General features: G+C 44.3%; 1 protein-coding gene and 1 pseudogene across 1 annotated transcript in view; one reads left to right on the top strand and one right to left on the bottom strand.

Moving 5' to 3' along the window:
- Window positions 1–23,304, top strand: part of PRKCA (protein kinase C alpha) — a 383,486-nt gene that overhangs the window by 55,148 nt on the left and 305,034 nt on the right. The window lies entirely within an intron of this gene.
- LOC109448024 (ubiquitin carboxyl-terminal hydrolase 12) lies at window positions 16,336–17,632 on the bottom strand (annotated as a pseudogene).

Here is a 23,304-nt window from a genome sequence, read left to right as displayed (position 1 = left end):
AGCCCTGTGCTTTAACTGCCATGTGATACTGCTTCTACACCGATAGGTACAGGTTTTCTTTTTTTAAAAGCCTGTAAGGATATACACCAAAATGCCCGCAATATTTATTTGAATGGTACAAGTACGGTGATTTTATTTTTTCTGCTTCTCTGAATTTTCTTCTTTCCTTCACCACAAGTTATTATTTAAATAAACCAACAGATAATCCTAAAGTCTTTCTAAATGTGAAAAGTTGGTTACTGGGATTCCTTTTGCCATTCAGGGATTTACATGGAGCCCATCACAGAGAAGCGAAACCAACTAACCGCTGTATGGCAGGTGCCTTTGAAATCCTTCCTCCTGCTTTAATTATCACTTCTCATCCTATGATAGAGTAGATTATCTCTTGGCTGGTAACATATCAAGTACTCAAGGCTTGGATGTTGGTGAGAAGCCAGAGTAAATGGTCCTCAGGTTTTTAGCATCTAATCAGTTAACCCCAGCCCTTAGCAGCCCTTAGAGTTAATTAGGGGACCCGTGTGTCATTGGTTGTCTGCTTCGTTTGCAGAGGTGGGGTCAGGGCCTGGCTGCTGCAGGGGGGGAGGCCAGCCCTTCTCCTGCCCCCCCCACTCCTGTTCTCCACTCCCTTGGATGTATGTCCTCCATTCTCATGGGGAGAGTGCTCCCCTGGCTGGTCATGGGAGGACTTTGCTCCCCTGTGCTACCTGGGTGGGGCCTGCATCCCAGCTCTGCTTCTTTCACCACCACCTTGGGCAGCCCCTGCAAGTCGCCTCACTTGACCCAGCTTCCTCACCCCGCCTGGTCCCCCTTGTCACCTGCTGTGGTGCAGAGTGCTTTGTGTGGCTGTAGCGTCCCTTCTGGAGGAGTGTTGAGGTGTTCTCATAAAAGACTGTGGAAGGCCTGCTTTTCCTCTCCCGGGTCGGTTGCTATCAAGGTCGTGTGGATGTTGCCTTGGTCTCCTCTGCTGTTCACATGGCCTCTTGCGTGTGCGTTACCATGGCACCAGCCCAGCCTAGAGGAGCCTCCACTATCTAATTTCCTTCCTCATTCTCCGGTCCCCTCTGTACCTCAGCCCCTGAATTAGTTAAGCAAGCAAGCAAGCAAACAAGTCTTGACTGGCATTGTAAATGTGGAGCTGGATTCCAGGGTCTGCGGTCCTGGTCTTCAGGGACGGAAAGTGATGACGTCATAACACCTGCCCTTTAATGGGTGTCTGCTAAGTGCCCTGCACCTGTGAGCCACAGTCTTTCTGTGTCGAGTCTTCATCCCTCTGCGGGGTATGTGGCACCCAGGCGGGTAACAGTTTCATGGAGGCATTTACCATCGAGTGGAGGAATTTATCATCTTACCTGTGAACTCTGCAGAGGGTTTCTAGGCCTGGAGGACAACAGTGGTTTTGAGCAGAGTCGAATTAGAAATCGCTCCAGTTGTAGGTAGTAAGTATTTGAGGAAAAGGAAGTCCCTAAGTCTGGTTAATGAGTATGTATTACCTGTCGCCTGGAAACGCCCAGACTGAAGACTGGAAGGGCACTGGCTTTCTACGCAAGCGGCTTTTCCGTTTGACTGGCTCACCAAAGGCGGGGCCGCACAGTGATGGATGGTTTGCATTCCCCTGGTCCGCTTTCGCAGAAACGGAGCCCGTGATGCTTCCAGCTGCTCTCCTCCCCTGTCTTCATTTTGTCCTGTCAGCTGAGGACTCCTTGGTGAAGCCGTTTTAAGTCTCTGGGAAAGGCGCCTATATTGGGTTCCACATGTTCTGAGTCCCACGTTCCGTTAACAGGTCCTGTTACTGAAGCCTGTGTGTGTGTGTGTGTGTTTTCTACCATTTTTAAAATAGTTTCATCTCCTCTGGGCTTGTTTTACCCTTCAGGTCACCTACCAGGGAAATGTGAAATGGGGGGAAACAGGTACAATGAGGAGAGATATATAAAGATACGGAGGAAGCCCTATTGGGACCGGCACGGTTGCTGGCTTCTCAGGCTGGTCCTGCCCTTTGGAACCATATGGAGTTGGCACGTTGCTAATCCTTCTATGCCTGGGCCCCTCAGACAGCTGTAAAAGGGATGCTGGTACCTGCCTTGCTAATGAGTTGAGTTGTGAAGATCAGTTGAGGTCACGGACAGCACAATACTGGGCACTTGTGAAACACACGATGCAGGCAAAGTTTCCATTGTTTACTCGGTACACACTTACCAACTTCCTTCTGCGTGCTGGGCACGTGCTATATACCAGCTCCCCTCAGTGCAGTCCCAGGAAAGCAGCCTCCCGAGATGGATGGAAAGGCCAGTTCAACCCCCCCACTCCACCCCACCTCGCCCCGGAACCGGCTGAATCAGAATCTCCAGAGCTGGGGCCCAGGAAGCTATTTTAGCAAGGCCTCCAGGTGATGTTAAAACACACGTTTCCTCAGTAGCCCTGGCACAGTAAGAGGGATACAGAAACAGGAGACTGAGCACTGGGGGTGAGGGCACAGGTAGCAGGAGGTGGTAGTAGAAGGAACGGGTGGGTCTTCAGGGTACGGTGCTCTGGATTTCCTGCTCCAGTGTAAGTACCAGGTCTGATGAACTGCCCTGGACATGGGGGAGGGGGTAGGATGCACGGGTTGTAAATCCTCACCCTGGCTTTTGGCACCTACATAGCACCTTACTGTGTGGAGACGGCGACTGGAACTGGGTACACACTGCAAGGGGAAGTTGAGGCTCACCTCTCTGATGGTTTTGGATGGCACAGGGACACAAAGAAGGCCTACGGGACAGAGACGGAGCTCACCAAGCCAGTTCCGAGCTTCAGCTGAACCCTCTGCAAAGGATTGTGTGTCTCTCCTCCTTCCCCCACCAAAGACTTTGTTGTGTGTGTTTTTTTAAGAACAATTTTAGTCTCACACAAAAATGGAGAGGAAAGTAGAGATTTATAAAATACCTCCTACCCCCCCCGCCCCGCCCCCAGCCAATGGCCTCCTCCACTACCAGCATCCCCCCACCAGAGTGGTACATGTGTTACAACTGAAACTACATTGACACATAATTGCCCAAAGTCTGTAGTTTACATTAGGGTCACTCTTGGGGGTGTACTTTCCGTGGGTTTGGACACATCTATGCATCATTGCAACGTGGAGAGTATTTTCTGCCGTAAAAATCCTCTGTGCTTCACCTATTCGTCTCTTCCCCCTCCAACCCCTGGAAACCACTGATCTTTTCAGTCTCCATAGTTTCACCTTTTCCAGATATCATACGGTTGGAATCACATGTCGCTCTTTCAGATTGGCTTCTTTCGCTTAGTGATACGCTAAAGGCTCCTCCATGTCTTTTCATTGCTGGATAGCTCGTTTCTTCTCAGTGCTGAGTAACACCGCACCGCATGATGGAGCACAGCTTGTGTATCCGTTCGCCCACTGAAGGATATCTTAGTTGCTTCCAAGTTTGGCCAGTTAGGAATTCTGTAAGGGGGCTGGACTGCGACTGCCTCCAAGCCCCAGATTTTAGAGTATTGTCAGTCCTCTTACCCTCTGGGCCACTCAGAACACTGTCCCAGGCCCCCAGTGACTGAGTGGATGTAGAACCCAGGTACACAGCTGCTGAGTTCCATCATTACTGATGTCACGGTGTGAATGGATAAAAGGGAAAGTTACGGGTCGTTGGTGGACACGCAGTTGCATCCAACATATTTTAATGTAAAGGTTCTTCTAATTTTTTTTTTTTTTTTTTTTTTTTTGCTTTACCACATATGCCAGTTTTAAATAACAGATTTACAGAGGTATAATTCACATGCCATAAAATTCACCCTTTTAAAGTGCACAATTCAGTGGTTTTTAGTATAGTCATAGAATTTGCGAACTATCTATACCACCTAATTTTAGAAATTGTCATCACTCCAGAAAGAAACCCTTTACCCGTTAGCAATCCCTTCCCATTTCCTACTGCCTGGTAACCATGAATCGACCCTCTGTCTCTTTGGATTTGCCTGTTCTGGACACTTCATCTAAAGGGAATTATGCAATCTGTGGCTTTTTGTGTCTGTCCTATTTTCCTTAGCATAATGTTTTCAAGGTTCATCCATGTTGTAGCGTGTGTCAGTACTTCATTCTATTTTTATGGCTGGATAATAATCCGTTGTATGCATTGACCACATTTTGTTTATCGGTTGGTGGACATTTGAGTTCTTTCCACTTTTTGACTGGTATGAATAATGCTGCTGTGATCATGTACAAGTTTTTGTGTGAATGTGCTTTTCACTGCTCCTGGGTGTACGCCTAAAACTGAATTGCTGGATCACATTAATTCTATGTTTAACATTTCGAGGGTCTGCCAAACTCTTTTCCAAAGATGCCGCCCCACTTTACAGCCCTACCAGCAGTGAAGGGTTCCAATTCCTCCACGTCCTTGCCAACACTTGTTACTGCTTGTCTCTTTTATTTAGTCATCCTGGTAGGTGTGAAGTGACGTCTCATGGCTTTGGTTTTCATTTTCCTAGTGACTAATGCTGTTGAGCATCTTTTCATGTGCTTATTGGCTACAGCTTCTTTGGAGAAAGGTCTCTTCAAGTCCTTGGGTTATTTGTCTCTCTTATTATTGAGTTGTATGAATTCTTTATATTTTAGATGTAAGTCCCTTATCAAATATACAATTTACAAATATTTTTTTCCCTTCTATGGGTTGTCTCTTCACTTTTTTTTTTTTAATTGGGGAAGGGGAACAGGACTTTATTGGGGAACAGTGTGTACTTCCAGGCCTTTTTTCCAAGTCAAGTTGTTGTCCTTTCAATCTTAGTCGTGGAGGGCGCAGCTCAGCTCCAGGTCCAGTTGCTGTTGCTAGTTGCAGGGGACACAGCCCACCATCCCTGCGGGACTCGAGGAATTGAACTGGCAACCTTGTGGTTGAGAGCCCACTGGCCCATGTGGAGATCGAACCGGCAGCCTCTTCGGAGTTAGAAGCATGGAGCTCTAACCGCCTGAGCCACTGGGCCGGCCCCTCTTCACTTTCTTAATAGTGTTCTTTGAAGCACAAACATTTTTAATTTTGATGAAGTCTAATTTATGCATTGTTTTTCTTTCCTTGATTATGCTTTCATTGTCATATCTAAGCAACCATTGCCAAATGTAAGGCCAGGAAGATTTGTTCCTTTGTTTTCTTCTAAGAATTGTATAGTAATTAGCTATTACATACTCAGTTCTTTTGTTCCCTTCTGAGTTAAATTTTGAGGCTTTTCTATTTTTTGTGTGTGTTGTTAAAAATAATCCTTGGCTAGGGTTATTGAAGTATATAATATTGACGTATATAATAAGAAAAGTACTTTGATTTTTCTAAAAAGGATTATGATGCTTAGCTCTGTCCTGTTGTTGAAATTACTACTCACTGGATACCAAAATTGTCGGTTTAGTTTTTTGAATGAATAAATAAATACCCCAGTCAAATTAATTTTATCCTAAAATTGAGCTGACTTCTAAGACAAGATCTAATATGGGAAGTGTTTTGACATTGCCCCCTGTGAGGATTTCAAGAAACACATATTACAAAAATAAGAATGTAAACATTCATGTGGGTTGCTTCTTGGGGAATTCTTTTTAAGAAATGTATTTGACTTTATGAGAAAAGCTTGACAGTGTGTGGCTTGGATGTCCGCCCATACTTATATAGTCTTGAGATGTATAAATAGATGATATAGTTTAAATCAGGGAAACGGTACATCCATCTGCTCAGGTCCCTCATCATCACTTTTTTAAAAATGAGGAAATTTTATGGTTTGTGAGGATTATTTTAGTTGACATTAGAAGTCTTAGAATAGCACCTGATGCTTAGTAAATGTATGTGTTTATTATTAAATATATCATTTATTTTAAAAATGTTTCTAGTATATCATTAAGCCTCCAGCATAATTCGTATTGCTAACTTGAATGTCAAATACTACTATGTATTTGCATTATTGTGTACACATGTTAATTATTCATTTTGTCCACAGTAAAGGAATAATACACGGTTTTATGACTAACTGGAAGAGATAGTCTAATGACATTCTTATCATTTATAACATTTTTCACTTAATTGTATTAACCTAGGTTGAGAAGGGCAATTGCAGAAGCAGAGGGGAGACCCGGTCGATGTGTCTGGGTGCTCGTCCTTCCTCACTGCAGCTTATCGGGCGCAGTGCCACTGGGGATGTCGCGAATGGCACCGATGACGGTTAGAGACAAAACCAAACAGGCAAAAAGGCTACCTGGTGTGGAACTTACGTTTGTACCTTACAAAGAATCGAGGAAAGAATTCTCCACCAACATGTTCTTTCTCTCCCTGCCCAAACATGAGAAAAGTCATGAATTTGCGAGAGGAGCTCATAGGTCTTTTTTGGGAAACGGCTCTAGGCCAATTATAAGTCAGCATTTGTAGCTTGGGATTCCATCTCTATCCTCAAGGCGTTACCAGTGTAGGGGCACAGGAAGGGGGGTGTTGTTGGGGGTGGGGGTGACCTGTGGAGGTAATGAATTCACCTGGTGGAAGCTTGTAGATACGAGTGCATGGGTGTCTTTTAGCCAGGTCGAGCTGACCACTGGGAAAGTGCCAAGAAGTTTAAATCTGAGGGAAGGGGAAAGATGGGGAAATAAGGTTGCAAAAATAATTTGAGGCCCATTTGAGCTTGATTGTACAAGCCATCAAAGGGATTTACCATTAAATATAATTAGCACGGAGCCGCAAAAGAAATGTGGACTTACTAATACATAAAGTTAAAAGAAAATAATAATGTCCCCGTTCTCTTACAGTGGATACATTTTACTGCCCCCTTCACTGAATTCTGAGAAATACTTGAACTTGTTTTGCCATAATTTTTAAGGAATTCTGTGATTTCTCTCTGACTTGTTGATTGAAAAGTAATAGCATGTGGCCAAAATACTACTCATTCTCTTGTTTGTAGAGCTCTGTAGTAATTAGGAAAGGATTTTTTTTTATCCTTATGCATAATGACGTCACCAGCATGTATTTCATGGCTTCTCAGTAGAGAGTGAGGTTCTCCAGAGAGCCTGGCAGCAAAATACCAAATGTTGTGAAAGAGGTGGTGACATTTCGTGTCTTCCTGTTAACCTCTATTATGAAAAAGTTTTAGGTGTGGATTAATGTCGTAGGTGGGGAGCTCACAAAGGAAGGAAGGGCTGTGCAGGGGGAGCTTCACTGGTGGAGAAGAACCTGGTGTCCTCTCAGCCTTGACCTGCAGAGAGGCCACAGGCCAAAGGCTGAGACAGGAGAGACGCGCCAGTCTTGTGTGTTTGCTTGGAGGCAGTGCACTAACGGCTTGCAGCTTTGACTAAAAAGTGAAGTCATTAAATGGTGGCTTCTGCTATTACCATTTTTATTTTTAAAAACCAATTATTTTAAAGTATATAATAAATAGAAAAATAAAATAAGAAAGAAAATGGTGGTTCTCAATTGGATAATTCTGACACCCCACCCCACCCCCAGGGACATTTGGCAATGTCTGGAGATAGTTTTGGTTGTCACAACTGGTGGAGGTGCTACTGGCATCTAGTGGGTGTAGAGGCCAGGGATCCTGTGAAACACCTTATGTGCCCGGGACAGACCCCACAGCAAAGAATGACCCAGCCCCAAAATGCCAGTCATGCTGAGGTTAAAAAATCCTGCAGCAGTAATTTTGATACATGTAGTAATCTTACCCTGATGGGGTTGTCATGATGGTATGTTTCTTTTCATTGTTTTATTATTTTATGTATAACGCATATATATAATTGTGTACGTAGTTTTTTGTAGCTAGGTCTTTTCATTAAGCTTTACATCCTAGTTTAAAGGTTACCATATAGTTTTCCAGACTTTGTATCCCATTTCTTGACTGTAAATATTCTAAGTCATTGCTCCTGTGATCGCCTGTAATGAACAACTTTGTGCATTTGGCATTTTCTGAATTTTCAATTATTTTCTAAGAAGAGGATTTACAAGTGTTCATATTTTTCTAAGGGGTGGATTTTTAAAACGATTCTTGGCAAATCTTTCCAAATTGCTTTCCAAAGGCGTAGTAGTAATTTCAGAGTGTCATCAGCAATGAATGGATTTCTTATTTGCCTGCATAAAGTATCAATGTTATGAGAGAGAAAAAAAAATTTTTTTTGTTCATTTAATAGGCAAAAGTGGTGTTTCTTCAATTAGTTAGTCCTTTCCTTATGATCGTCATCACTAGCGTCAGAAGTCATTCCACAACCATCTGTGTCTCCTCAGCAAGGGTCGGTAGAATGATGCCTATAATGACTACAGGGAAATTTATTAACAAAATAAATCGCAATAGTTTCAACTTTCTTGGAAGACTTTGAAAAGAACCGGAATCATTTGAAGCATCAAGGAAAATCCAGTCAAATTCTAAGAAAGTAAAATTGGTTTTGGTGAGATGATTAGTTATAGTTAAACTATATTTAGGTATAAGTTAGGATTCTGTCATACTTTCCTAGTTTTGATTGGTTCCTCAGGCATTTGTACGGGCGCTTATCACCCTTAGCATTTCATACGCAGAGGACATTTGCTCGGCACACACAATGGTCAATAAATATGTGTTAAATGTGAGTGAATAAATTTATGCCCACACTGCGGGGCGTTAGAGTGTAATTTTCTACTTTAATGATTACAGAGCGTTATAGCTGATTGTTGCCTTTTGACAGATGATTGGTTTTGGCTCTGACTTCACTTCCTTGATGTTGAAGTGTTGATTAAGAATAAAATCTCCAATTACATCCCTTTTTCAGTGGTGAACCTGTTCCATAGAAGAGGGGTCTGGGAACAGGGCTTCAGAAACTCATTGTCAAAGGCAGGGCTTTGCTCATCTTCTAACAGAGTTCCAACGACGAGAGGGCAGCAATAAAATTTCTCTTGTTTCTAGAGATTGGATCATTTTCAGGATAAAACATCTACCATATGTTCATGCAATGTTTCCTAAGGTTTGGTTCTTCCTTAGGGAAACCACTCCGAGTTCTGCAAAAACTTTTTTTCAATATTTGTACTTGTAAGCAACTTTTTGTCTTCTCCAGTTCATCCAGCATCTTGAATGACTTTGTGTTAGGGCTTGTGTGCATAAGCAAATGCCTGAAGCAGGATTTGGAGAAGTGCCTTTCTCCTCTTTGACTTTCAGGACTCATTTCCTATACAGTACCTTTCAGAATTCTGTAGCAGTTTTGTTTATTTGGGGTTCGGTGGGCTCTCCTCGGTCAGATGGCCTTGGAACGCACCGCCCAACTAGAAGAGCAGGCGGGAACCAGGAAAGTCTGGACAAACGCTGTGTGGGGGTCTCCCCTTCCGTTCTTTGCTTGATGTTGTTCACGGAACCTTTTACTGCTTTCCGTCCTTAGCCCGTCAACCTGGAGTTTAAAATAGGAAAGAACATCGACTCGAGCATTTAAATTGTGCTGGTTAATTTTATACTTGTGGTAGAAGATATTTGAAGACAACATCTTTGTTGCTTTTGTGGGAACCCGGGGCTAGACTTACTCCTTAACCTGGGATCAGCCGGCTCTGAGTCAGACACACAGATTTTGGTCGTGTTATTTTATGGGTCTTTGCTCTTGTCCTCTACTCAAAATACTTGTAACATGAAGCCCAAAGTTCTATTTCTCCCTCTCTGGTATCATGGATAAATTTCTAATCTTTTATTGTAAAAACACTTTTAAAAATTCAAATGTATCCATACTCATGATTGACAACAATTAAACAGGTTGGAAAGGCACAAAATGTTAAAATGTTCCCTTTCCTATGTCACAGGCCCATTTCACAGATGTAACCACTGTTGTGTTCTCGTGTTGCCCTTTCAGACTGTTGCTTTTGACATATCTCTAATTCCCCCTTTTTGTTAGCCCACATGGTATCTCCCTATCTTACAGTTCTGCAACTTAATTGTTTTCATGAACAGTGTGAATCCTGGACGTCTTTCCACATCAGCACATAGAGACACATTTATTTTTGCAGCAGTTATGTAATGTTCCATTGTGTGGATGTGCCATAATTTATTTAGCAGTTTCCCACTGATGACCATTTAAGTTACATGGTGTGTTTTGCCTTTCTAAGCAAAGCTGCAGTCACATCCTAAAAGTGCCTGGGGTGGAATTTTGACAATCTCTGCTGCCAGCTCTTTGACTTTGAACAAGTTACTTTCTCTGTCTCTCTCTGTCTCTCTCTGTCTCTGTCTCTCTCTCTCTCTCTCTCTCTCTCTCTCTCTCTCTCTCTCTCTCTCTCTCTGTCTCTCGTCCTTGGGTTTCTCCTCTGTAAAATGGGAATGGTGGTACCACCTACCATTGTCATGAGCAATAAAATAGCGAATGCGTGGAATGGACCTGGCGAGTGCTCACTGATCGTTCGCTCCAGCTCTTCCTGCGTATGTCTGCGTACGTGAGTGCGTGTCAGTGGAGTGAATTCCTAACAGCAGACTTGCTGGATTGCTGGTTAAAAAAAAAAAAGTGCCCATTGTGAATCCACATCCAGTTGTGATGTGTATTCCCGTTTGTCCTATAGAGATGCTGCAGCAAGTTACTCTTCCACTAGTAATTAAACTTGTGATGTTTAAAAAGCGTAGTTTCCTTTTAAACATAAGGCTTGAAAGCAAGCAAGTTCCTTCATGACTTCCTTTTACTTATCTCCAGTTTCGAGTGCGTGATGACATGTCTTGTGAAATGCTGGTGTGATAATCCCTGCATTGTACGCCTCTCCCGTGGAAGATTGAATGAAAATGTGACGCAAATCGATGGTCCTTGGACTTGTGGTTGAAATTTTCTCCCTCATCGTTTCAGGACAATGTTATTGACTAAAGAGAGTCCAGACCACTCCCTGCGTGTTCAGTGTAGCTTGACATTCGCATATGTGCAGGTACATCCTGCCCGACGCAGAGGGTTGGGACCCATTGGGGTGATTCAGAGCAACTTGCGGTAAAACAGGAAAGCATTCCTAGATTCATGTTTCTTTTCAGCGGGTAGGGTTAGAGGACAGATGCAAGTGAAATGCTGGGCGGCAGTGAGATTCGCTGTCTCTGCTGATGAATAATACAGCTTTGCAGCCATGTGGGCAGAAAAATGGAGCTTTCTGCATGTAGTCCCTGGCGAGGCAGGTCTTGGTATCTGTCACAGGGTCAGATCATGTCTAATAGCTGGCCGTCCCCCTGGGAAGGACCCCCACATCCTGGGAGAGCTCCTGTCTCCTGGAGTTGGGGACACCTCTCTCCTTTTTGTAGAGACGCTTGACAGTCCCGACCAAGGGGCTGTTCATTTTGACCTTTCTGTGCAGTAAGAGACCAGGGTCACTGGGAAAGTGGCTTCTAGCAGAGGACAGTGGAAGCTGTAGGCTGGGCTCTCACTTACTGGCTTTGCAGCTGCTTATTTTGTAATCATCCTTAGCATCTCCCCCCAAACCCCCTGGTTACCCCTAAGCTGTGGGGCTCCCAGCTAGATTCCTGCCCGCTCACCCCATGGGAACCCCACACCCATGACTGTGGGGCAGCTCGTTGAGAAGGAGCCCAGGATCAGGGTGGAGGGGGACAGGAAGTTAGAGAAAGTCATGACACTGCCATCAGAGCATAACCAGCCTGTTCGGTAGGTTTTCCAGATGGCTTCCCACTTCACCTTGGGTAGAAACACTTCCTCCTACAATGCTCAGCTTTGATTATGTTGCCCCTGGCCCCTTTTCCCGACTGTTCCTCTTCTAAGGTGCCTAGACCTCTGTTCCCTCGTTGGCTGTCTCCTTTCTTGGTGTGGAGCCATCGTCTCCTTTTGAAATAGGAATCTCAGCTTTAAGATGGTGGAGCAAAACACTGGTGTCTGAATTTGAAGAGGAGGAGGTGACCATGGGGTGGGATGGGGCGAAAATCAACCTGAGATCCCTTGACCGCTGCCTCCTCGACAGCCAGTGCCATGACCCTAACGAGGCCGTGGGGTGTGGTGGGGAAGGAAGGAGGGGGAGAGGCGAAGGTTCAGCTTTCTAGGGAATCGTAGACATTCTTTCACTTTTATTTTTTTGCAGAATCAAAGAATTTTGGAGACAGACTGGACCTCAGAGATATTTGAGTCAGTCAGTGATAGTAACCTCTTATTGGTCACAGTTCTCTTGCAGAATTTGGAAAAAACTGTTACCCGCTCCCTAGAGAAATGTACACACAATATATTTACACACATGCTCATGTGTTCTCTCTCGCTCGCTCGCTCTCTGAAAGTTAAGGGGTTCACAAACCCCTAAGGTTCGTCCAGACCTGCACTCTGGGCAGCCGCGTGGTCCCCAGAGGGCTAAGGTCAAGTGGTCATCTGTGCCTGGCCCAGGGTCTCACAGATAGAATGTGCCAGTTGTCATCAGTCCTCAGAGCCTGGTCTTGTCTTTTCTCCTCTGCCGTTTGCCTCACTGGGGAGGGTGACATCATTTTTTGCTTAATTTTAAGACCTGGGACTAATAGCTAAAGGACGTTTTATTTAATATCAAATGGATGACATTACTAGGAAAGAAACACACTTAGTTGTGGAAGGAAAAAGAAAAGGGTGTGGGAAGTAGTGAATTCATGGAAAGTCATGGTCAAAGGCTCATTTAAGACTTCAATGGTGACCATTGTGATTTAAGAAACAGCATCATGTATCACAGCTGTCTTAAACCATGTGGCATCTTCCCACTCAGCTTACAGCTGTGACGATAACCTGAGATAGACGCCAGTTTTCTTTTCCTCACATGTCCCCAGGGACACCCATCAGAAGGCCTCTCACGCAGAAGGTGCTTAGGTAAATGTCTCTGGAATTGGATTTCGCTTATATAAAGAGGCGGGCTGGAAGGGGAAGGAGGAGAGGTGTGTGGCTCGCTGTGGGGCCTGGTCTCCTCAGAGTCAGGGCTACGACCCACTCCTGCGGCATGGCATATGTGAGGGACACCGCCGACCTGGTTAGGCTCGTGGGGGGCGGTCTCCAGCTCTGTGACCTGTGTGGCTTCCGCCTCAGTGTTGCCCTCTGCAGAAGGGCACCTCCATAGGGTTATTGGAAGGAATGGAGAGAATGTGTATGAAAAAAAAAAAAAAAGTAGTATCTGGTTCCTACCAGATGCTCAGAAAATGAGAAAATGGCGGCCAGCACCATCTTCATCATCGTCTTTTATCATCATTGTTTTTTTTGTTTTTTTATAAGGAACCCAACTTTAACAGATATTACTTTGTATTTATATAGCACCTTCTTCAAGAACCTTGGATGCTTTACAGATAGTATATCTCATTAGTCCCCACAACAGCCCTGTGAGGTAGGTATTACTCCTATTTTACACGATAGGGAGACTGAAGTACAGGAGGTTAAGTGACTTGCCCAAGGTCACAAAGTTAAATTCACGGAAGAGCCAGGACCCGAGCACCTTAGCCCTCTGGCTCTCAGTGAGAGAGTCTTGAATGAAAAGTATCCTTAAAGAAAGTATGAAGAGTCATACATTATGAAAATGAGGTCTTTCTACTGCCATCAAGGAAAGAAAAATCCCTGTACTGATGGTTTGAAGCAAAAGGACTCAGACATTACACATTTCCTTTTCCCCTGTTCCCGAAGTCTCATGGCTCCTGTCTTAAGTGCTCTTCTAAAGGTAAAGTTTCCAAGACAAGTCACGTGACTTAGAAGTGAGACTCAATTTAGAATATTTACTTTGAGTCACGATAATTTATAGAAATTTTATTCCAATATACAAAATACGGGCAGCCATCCCAACAAACATGTACATGAAGAGCAATCTGCCACCATTTACAACTTAAACCCACTGCTCATTTCAGTCACAGCCAACCAGCAGACAATAATATCACAATGCTTTCTATACAGGTCACTTTTCTTCCTATATCTTCATTTTTCCCCAACCCTAACCCTTATGTTTTTTTAAAGTATATTGAGTTTCCGATAAGCTTCCAAACATTCTACTTAGATGTAGCTGCACTCAAAGTAGAAAGCAAATTGAGAACCATCACTCTACAGCCCCCCCTGACAAATCATAACTATTAAATATGGTACAGATGTGAACAGTTGAACAATGTGTGTGAGTTCCGTGGAACTCAATGCTATAACTTGCTCTAATATGATGTTTAACCATGGCTTATACTGCGCTTTTACAATGCACAAGGTGAAAACACTCAGCGTAGCATCTCGATGCTGTGACTTCATCTTTCCTGTATGTGCTGTGGTCTGACTCAGCTTCACTTTGCTCGCCTTCTCGCGACTGAAAGCTGCAAAAACACAGCTTCAGATTCCAAGACAGTTTGGTTTAAGCCCTCAAAGTAAAACATGCATCCAGTTCCATTGCTATGATCTTCCCACATTCTTGGTGGTGATGTATGTGCTATGTCGGTAGATCAGGCAGGCTATGTAATTTGTACAGAACAACTCCAGCCAGGTTACCCTGGCTTCAGAAACGATACCTTACAAAGCACTTTGTCAGAATACGTCATGGTTTTCTCCCAGCACATCTCTTAAACAGTCCAGTTAGCTAAGTGACCCTGTTTAACACATGTTCACAGAATGACTAGGTGAAGTTATTTCCTGAGCTGAAAAATACAGTAATAAATGTTAATAATAGCAGACAAAAACATTCTTGTTTGTTTGTTTTTCATATTCAGCAGTATTAGTAAAATAAGTTGAGAAAATCACAGCAATTCAAAAGGTTGCCTGGAAAGACTTTAATAAAGAACATCCACGACCTGATTGCTATTATTCTGAATAAATATTCAATTATTTTCTGCAAGTGGCTTTTGGCCACTGTCAGAGAACTTACGCATGGAAAAGCGTCAACTGCGATAATTTACACACATTACATATATTTCTTCTTAAACTCCCAACAGGAGTCCTAACAAACATAAACTTGAATTTTCAAACACTCTTCCAGTAAGCTTTGTAAACGTGGAGGGGACAAGAGGACTAGCTTATGTATTCCTGATCTACTTCATTAAAATTTGATATTCAAAGGGGTTTTGAGCTAGCTACCCAGGCTGCTGGGGTTATGATGAATGGATTGCTTCTTTCCAAGGTAAAGAATGACACTTGAAAATAACATAATTGCTATGACATGAGTCTTCCAAACATGGCCCCAACTTGAAACATTAGAGTATTTAAGAATTCTAAAGACTGGTATACCAGCACTCATAGGGAGTTTTTTATAGTTTCTTATTTTACTAAATTAAAGCTGAATGAAGTAACTGACTTATAAAATGTAACAAAAGGACAAATATTTAGCTGCAGATAGCAGTTCCTCCTTAAAAAAAATATTTACTTCCTCTCATTGCAATTTTTCTTAAGGCATCTTTCTGATTTAAAATAGAGTTTAAAACCACCTTAAAAATAGAAACAAAAGGACTAGTTAAGCTGACAAAACGTAGTAAAAATATGGTCACATTTACTGACAGAATCATGGGTATTTTATACAATACTTAGACTCTACCAGTTTTAAGTAAAATAAGGAAAATATAATTACAAAGCCAGTCTTTCCCCTTGAGGAAACAAAAAGCCACTTTTGACCAATTGTTCCCTACATATACATATACAGTGGTACCTCGGTTTTCGAACGTAATCTGTTCTGGAAGACCGTTCAAGTTCTGAAACGTTGGAAAACAGCCGACAGCTAGGCCTCAGGATCTTGCACTCAGCGGAAGCCACGTGACATGTTCGACTTCGGGGGTGTGTTCGAAAACTGAAGCATTTACTTCCGGGTTTACCGTGTTTGTAAACAGAAATATTTGTCAACAGAGACGTTTGAAAACCGAGGTACCACTCTACTATATATTATTATAAGCTGCTTCAGAGAAGCAAAACATTTGTCTTTGTGACACTGGATTCTAGTATTTTTATTTATTTCTTTACTTATTTATTTATTACATCAGGAAGGCAAATGCAAAGTGTTGAGCCCAAAGCATTTTTGGTTTACACTGGAAAAGACCACCAAACATTCTTTCTATACACAGTTCGACCCAGGCAAATTGGTGCAGTATGTTCAATATCATCCCATTAAATTATCAGTACCGCCTAGCACAGATTCCTCCTCTTTCTGCTGCACCCCCAAGGAGTTTAAATCATTATTGGTGCAATTAATAAAGAGCAAATGCATGTCAATTACTAGAAGGCTGTTTTACAAGAGGAGCTGCTGGCTCTGATTTCACTTTCTTGTTGTGTGGAACTGCAGAGACAGCATAATACCCGAGCAAACAAATCAGCTACGGTGATAGGAAAAGCTGTTAATCCGTAGTCTTTGCTTTTTTGTGTGCAAAGTGTGCTACTGCCCCCTGAGCTTTCTGCATTTCTCTTTTCTTGGAAAAAGTCAGTGCTTGATCCTTTTCAGAAGAGCCAGAGAAGAAATGAGATAGAAAGCTCTTCATCACTGTCCCCCCTCAGTCCTGAAATTGACAGAAAAGGATGTAACCGGATTCAGATTTCCTTGAGATGTTCGATGTCAACCTGTGGAATTCAATAGCTTGTGCGTCGATTTTTTCCCCTACAATATTGTCATCAAATAACCCAAAACCATGATTCTTAACTATTGCAATATAATGGCCTTGATTGGGACCACTTCCACCGTGCTCCACAGTGGCACCACATACCAGGGGTGCCAAAAAAATGTCTACAAGTGGACACGTTGCTCCAGCAGTAGTTTGTCGTAATCAGAAGTGTCTGGATGCTGATGGTAACCACTTTGAGCACCTCTTGTAAATGTGACTTGTATTCATCTTTTGTTATCGGTATATATGGAGAATTACAATTTTAATACAGTTTTCCTTTCTTAAAATGTGTCTACGTTGTTTTGGCGCCCTCTGCATACACTGTCAGGATTGGTGACAGCGCCTTAAGTGTTAAAGAGACAAAGTTCTAAAGGAAAAACTACGTGGTAAGAAAGTTGTGTGTGTCGATGAAGTTGATCCATATATTTAAACCTCTTCAGGTGTAGAGCTGGAATCATGGGCAGTTTTTAAACTTTCATTCATTTGTGTGCTTCCTCTTTGCTGTGACATTCTCCACAGTAATATTTGTATTCACTGCATAGAGTTTCTGTGTTGCTAAAACCTCTTAAGCAGTGAGTGATTGATGTTTTGTTCCACGTCAATAGAAAAGTCTGAAAAATCTTCATCTTTGCTGCTATAGTTTCACAAGTAAGACCTCTAGTTTCATTAGTTAATGTTCCCTGAACAATCTCATGATCCCACGTTGGGTCTGATGTGCTGTTATTTTCACTGGCAATGTTACCATTAGGTCGATGGCCATTTTGTTTTTCCTGCTTTCTCTTTCTTTGTAAAATATCAGCAGTTGTATTTAGTAGGCACTTTAAGAATCCATGGGCGTCTTGATGCGTGTAGTTGTCAAAAAGTTCGTTTTTGTTTCCCATCATCTTTTTAGAAGCTTTTTGGGAGCTATTACTCCAAACTTTTTCTTCTGAGTGGCGATGCTATGGAACAGATGTGCTAAGCATGCCAGAAGGTTCTCCTCCTTCCTAGGTTGCCTCTTGTATGCTAGAACTTTCCCCCAAAATGGACAACAAAACTAAAGTGCTTGAAGAACTGAATTGCAGTAGTAGCTATTCATCAAATTGAGCACTAAACCAAAGTAGTGCTCATTGACTGGAAACTGTTCTGGACCAATTCTCTTCTCAACTGCCGAGGCCTTGGTGCCCATGGTACAAGAGATGGAGGCAAATTTGGAGACTCATCAGGATTTCCATCCACCCAGCACCATCTTCCACCCAAACACAGCAGCAGAGGTGGAGGGGGGAGCTGGGCCGCCCGCTCACAGCACAGCCCCTCAGACCCAGAGCCTCCACTGACCCACGCAGGGAGCCTGCTGTGCTGGCACTCATACCCAGGGCCCCAGCCCCCCACCTGCCGGCTGCCTGCCCCTGGCTCCTCCCCAACGCAGGGCCTGCCAGCATCATGATGTCGTCGCCATGCTGAGCCAGGGTGGTTGACAGGGCAGGGGTCTGGCAAAACTGGTGTGCTTTGCAATGCTCTGGTCCTAGTTGAAATATGGGACTATTTCTTTGTCCATCCTGCCAAGATGCAAAGGATAACCTTTGGTGATCAAGCCGATTGGCTTGAAAGTGGTCACCTAATCAACATGGGTTGAAGGTTGCTGACCCTAAAGTTTCCTTTTAACATACAGCCTTGATGTTCTTCTGTAGAAAGTCAGAGATGTAAGGAGTTCACTCATGTAAACTGCACACAAACAATGGTTTATCGATTTGTAAATAAACCAAGTGAAAACAAATTGCTTGGAACAACATAAAATCATGAAGGGTGGCCCTTTTGCAAGATGTGTAATGTGTCTCTCCTGTGTTCTGGGAGGCTGACGATCGTGATACAGACGTCCGTGTTAATAGTTGTGCATTCCTGGTCTCCTTTGGCTACCAGAGCCAAAATTGGCTTGTAAGGAATAATTTTCAAAAGCAATATCCCTGAGCCAACAAAGTGCCAAACGGGAGAGAAAGGAAGAACATACAGTCGACTCCCACTCAGCTTTTTGTTTCAGATCACCGCTTTTTATCTTGGGGTAAAAACAGCCAAATTCCCGCAGATGTGCAATCGTCCACAGCACCTGCAGTGACGTGGTGGAGGATGGAGGGAAATGCTGTGAAGCTTGATTGTAGAATTTCCCTGCAGTTATCGCTCCTGGTGACAAATCCCACCTTTGGTCCCGTGAAAGTCATACCTTAGCCACTTTTTGTTCAGATGACCCGTGTTGGGGTCCCCAAAAGGATTTTTACAGAGGCTTCTGTGGGCTTCTCCATTGTTTGAAACTTGAAGCACAGCTGGCAAAGCCAGCCGGAGCGTATTCTCTAAGGGGACGGGCAGCCACGAGCCTCCAAGCTGCTCCCCCACCGCAGCTTTGCGAAGGGAGGTCGTCTCACCTCTGTCCCAAGGATCAATCAAAAGGCCTGGGAAATTTTGGGGGGCTGTTCGCACACGAAGCTGAGGAAGCAGATCTTCACAGCGGAGGAAAATGGGCGACCTCCAAGTGTTTTGGAGATGAAATCAGACCCTCCTGAGCACTTCTGGTGGAATCTATGCTTGGAGTGAAAAGGGATTTCCCATTTAACAGACCAAGTGGACTCATCTTCAGCCAGCCTTTCATCAGGGTATCAAAAGTCCCAAGGAGAACCTGCAGGCGTTTCCCATTCTCCACCGTGTTGGCCGGGAACCTTGGCGGCTCGTGGCTTCATGTCTGTCACCTGAGTGGTGGGGTCCTGGGATGGAGCTTTCAGAGCCGTGGGGAGAACACAGACTAGCCCTTCTGTTTTGGCTTGTGTTTCACCCTGTCCCCACGCACGGACAGACTGTTGGATGCTTTGAGGCGCTGTTCAGCTTTGGCTCGTTCACTTACCGCACAAATACTGCTTGGTTGTGATGTGTTCCTTGGAGTCCCAATGGCTCCCTCCTTTTCCTCCGAGAGAAGATGTGTGTTTCCTTCCTCCCTCCTTATACAGCACCTCCTACTTGCCTCCATCAGAGCGCCTGGGGCATCCCTGGTGGTCATTGCTTCTCCCAGTGGACGGATGGTCCCTGGGGTCAGAACAAAGGCTGGTTCATCGTTTCATCTCCCGTGTCTGCCATGGTGCCGGGTAAAGGGAGTTTCGCTGTTTGCTGGCTCAAAAAAAGATCCCCATAGTCCTTCTTGCACAATCACTAAATGGCGATTTTATCATCAAAAAGTGCAACAGTTCTTTATTCAACAACCAGTGACTGAGCTCCTACTATGTTGTTTCACTTTAAACTTTTTTTTTTTTAAACTTTCAAACTGACAGAACATTTGCGGTAACAATGCAGTGAACATTTGTATCCCTCTCACCTGTGTCAACTGACTCTTAACAGTTTGGCATGCCTGCCCTATCCATGCAGCTCTTCTGTCGACATATACACATACACACATATACACATACACGCACGTACACACACACATACACATGTACACGTACACACACGTACACACATGCATACGCACAGTTCTGCCAGATCACGTGAAAGGAGGCTGCAGATGTGGAGGCAGTCCACCTACCTCTAAGCATTTCAGTCTCACGCCATTAGGAAGTGCCTTCTGAGGAGCATACATAGAGCTTTGGGAGCACAGAGTGGGGAAAATTCCTTTTTAAAAAAATGGGCGCAATTAGGAAGTTTCACTGAGAAGCTAACATCTAGCTGAACCATGTGCTTAGACACCACTTTGCAGTATCCATGTCTGAAATTTTAATGGGGAAGAGGTACAATCTTTCAGAAAAAGAGCTTCCTGTCTCCTTGGAAAACTCATTCAGCTTTGCCATATGTGGAGCCTCTTGCATTTATGAGTCCTCTGTGGTTTGGTAATAACCACACTTATTATTTCCTTAGCCTCTCAGGGGCTGTCATTGAAGAAGTGCCTTTAATTTTGCTTGCATTTACTAGTAGGTTTACTGATGTGCAGAGGGGGATGTGTAGACCAGCGACGTGTTGAGTCAGCTGGGCTCCCCTTTCTGTGCGAAGTGCCTGTGAGAGCGCAGTGACTTACAGCCACGGGCAAATCCGACTGGTGCATCTTAATGATAGCACTGACTTGATTTTGTAATTACACTTAAGAATTCTATACATCCATAAATGAAAGGCAGTGTAGGCCCTTCCAAGTCATCAGAACTTCAGCTGTTTCTGCCATTTCCCAGAGGGTTTTGCTACATCTGAAAATGTGTCCTTGAGGCTGAAAGACCACCTCTGAAGCGCTTTGGGGCAACTGTATGCACTTGAAATCTCGAGTGCCATGCCAGAGGCGAGCAAACAGCCCACACCCTTACCAGTGAGCGAAAGGCACTTCCAGGCTGTTAGGCTTTTCATTGGCTACATAGAAGGAAAATGACGGAAAATACTCAGTTTTGGTTTGGAGTGGGAATAACGACAGCTTGTGTGACATGGAGGTAATTGCAAACAGGGAGCAGTGGGTGTCCGGTACACAGGGAACCATGAGAAGTCGTGGAGGTCACCCTTAGCAAACCTTGGTTTTGACTTTTCAAACCTCTTTCTGAGTAAGATGAAGCATTGTAAGAGGTGATTTTTTTTCAGTGGGATAAGTTATGTGGAAGATGCAGAGAATGGAGAAATGTGGGTAATGACAGAGCACAACCTAGGACAACCCTGGCATCTGGTTATTGCATTCATTCCAGGTGTGGAAGCTTCTCTGGGTCTCAGGCACCAGCCTTCATACTTTATCAGTGAGTTTCTCCCAGACACACACAATCTGCGTTATCACCCAAACCAATTTGTAATTGTCTCGGTTCAGTAGAGGACAAACCCCCGCCACCGCCACCACCACCAACAACCAAAAAACCCAAATAGAAAACAAACTAACCCACCCCCTTGGACAGAGCTGGAGTCGCTCCGATGCACAGGAAGGGGCCCAGCGTTTCCTGCCGCAGCCTCAGCTAGAGGCTTTGTGCCGAGTGTGGGGTAGAGTGTGGGTCAGGACCTCGGCCTGCTGACCTCCAGGGCCCTCAGCACTGAGTAGCAGGTGTGCAGCTGTCAAGCGTCAGCTGTGGGGGCTGCCTGGGACCCCTCCAGGCAGGGGGCGTCTAGTCCAGGCGTGAGTGACCTGCCCCCTCACACTGCTGGGCTTTAGAACAGAGGAGACGAGCATGGCCGATGTGTAGGACGAGACTTTGCAGTGGCAGATCGATGTCTGCAGGGGGGCGGCCTGAGGAGGACATGGAGCCCCCACAGAGGGCATGTTTCACACCAGGGGAGACTGGGCCCTTTGTGGGGGGATTTGGGGTTAGCGTTTTACAGGAACAAAATTAGTTTTAGCTTCCTGAAAGCAGAGGTCCACAGAAGCTATGACATGGCTAAGCTCGGAATTCCTGAGCCAGGGTTGGAATTGGATGCTCATCTCACACCCAGCGCCAGCCCATCCTTGGACATGCGTGGGTGTGCAGGGAGCAGTTAGACAGCGAGGATGAATTCTCAAGGAATAATGCACACTCGAAGCGTGAGGTTAGGAGACGAGCTGGCCTGCGTGGGGTCAGCCCGAGACCTGCTGGTCTGGTCCGTCCCTTTCTGTGGTGTGGGGCGCACACCCTAGGTTCAAAGTGCTGAGTAGTTAGCAGGGGACAAAAGAGCTGAGTCCGGCTCTCATGGAGCTTCTGAGGGTGGGGACCCCTAGGAACGTCAACCCCATAAGTAAGCAGGGTCAGTTCAGATGGTGAGGCACACTCTAGAGCAAGTAAGACAATTTGATGGCTGAGAGCAGCTCTGTCCAATAGAGATACAATGCAAGCCACGTGCAGTTTCAAATTTTCTAGTAGCGCGTTAAAAGAAGTAAAAGGAAAAGTGAAACTAATTTTAATGTATTTCATTTAATCCGGTATATCTATAATGTTACAACATGTCATCAATAAAAGAATTATCAACATTTTTGCACTTATTTTTTTTTTTTTTTTTTTTTTTTTTTTTTGCATCAAGTCTTCTAAATCTGGTGTGTATTTTACACCTAGAACACATCTCCATTTGGACTTGAACGCATCTCAAGGACTCAGGTGTTTATGGCCAGTGGCTTTGGATAGTGAAGGCTTCGCGAGTGCTGGGGGCGGTGGTGCAGGGCCACTTTAGTTTGGGTGGGCATCTTCTAAGCAGTGTCCCACCACCTAAGGACGAGGAATAGTCCCTACAACTCATCTGTTTTGTGTTTTGTTTGTTGCCAATAAGCCTGCACATCATGGTACATTATTCATCTTCAGCTGGTTAAAACAGCTGGCTTTGCTTTTCTTTCTTTAGAAGCCTCGCTCTGGGCACTGGGACGGGAAGCCCCGCAGGCAGGCGATGAGAGATGACGCAGTCTTATGGGAGGTGACGTGGGGAGCGCTGCCATCCTTGACAAAGCTGTGGGGCTTCCAGGGGCCACGTTTTGTCAGAGAGCTCATTTGTGTGCAGGAAATTGGTGGTGTCATTTCCTTTTTTTCCACCTGTTAATGATGGCAAGGAATTCCACCCACCTTCATGTTTGACCGGAAAGGTCTCCCACTGAGAAAAGTCACTGGCACAGGCAGCGGGACTATTTTTAGCATTATTTCAGTACAGGTTTAAACTGTTATTTTATTGACTATTGTAGCTATTAACTTTAAACTTAAACAAGGAGAAGGTTACTAAGTATAATTCTCCTCCCGCCTACTCAGAGCCTTTTAGCTGGGTGAAATACTGTTTGTCAGATTGCGTTAAAATTTCCTTCTGAGTTTTTCTGGTTCAGCTGCAAATCAAGGAATGGTTTGGAGTCAGTTTGTGAAGGAGGTCTTGGGGAAACATCGATGAAGAGTGTTGTGTGTGTATGAAAACTAGGGTTGTGGGATAAAAAGGAGTGGGAGAAAA

The sequence above is a fragment of the Rhinolophus sinicus genome, linkage group LG15, assembly GCF_036562045.2.
Source record: "Rhinolophus sinicus isolate RSC01 linkage group LG15, ASM3656204v1, whole genome shotgun sequence".
In the NCBI taxonomy this organism is placed as follows: domain Eukaryota; kingdom Metazoa; phylum Chordata; class Mammalia; order Chiroptera; family Rhinolophidae; genus Rhinolophus; species Rhinolophus sinicus.
Note: the sequence above shows the minus strand (reverse complement) of the source record. Positions and strands in the feature narration are given on the sequence as shown.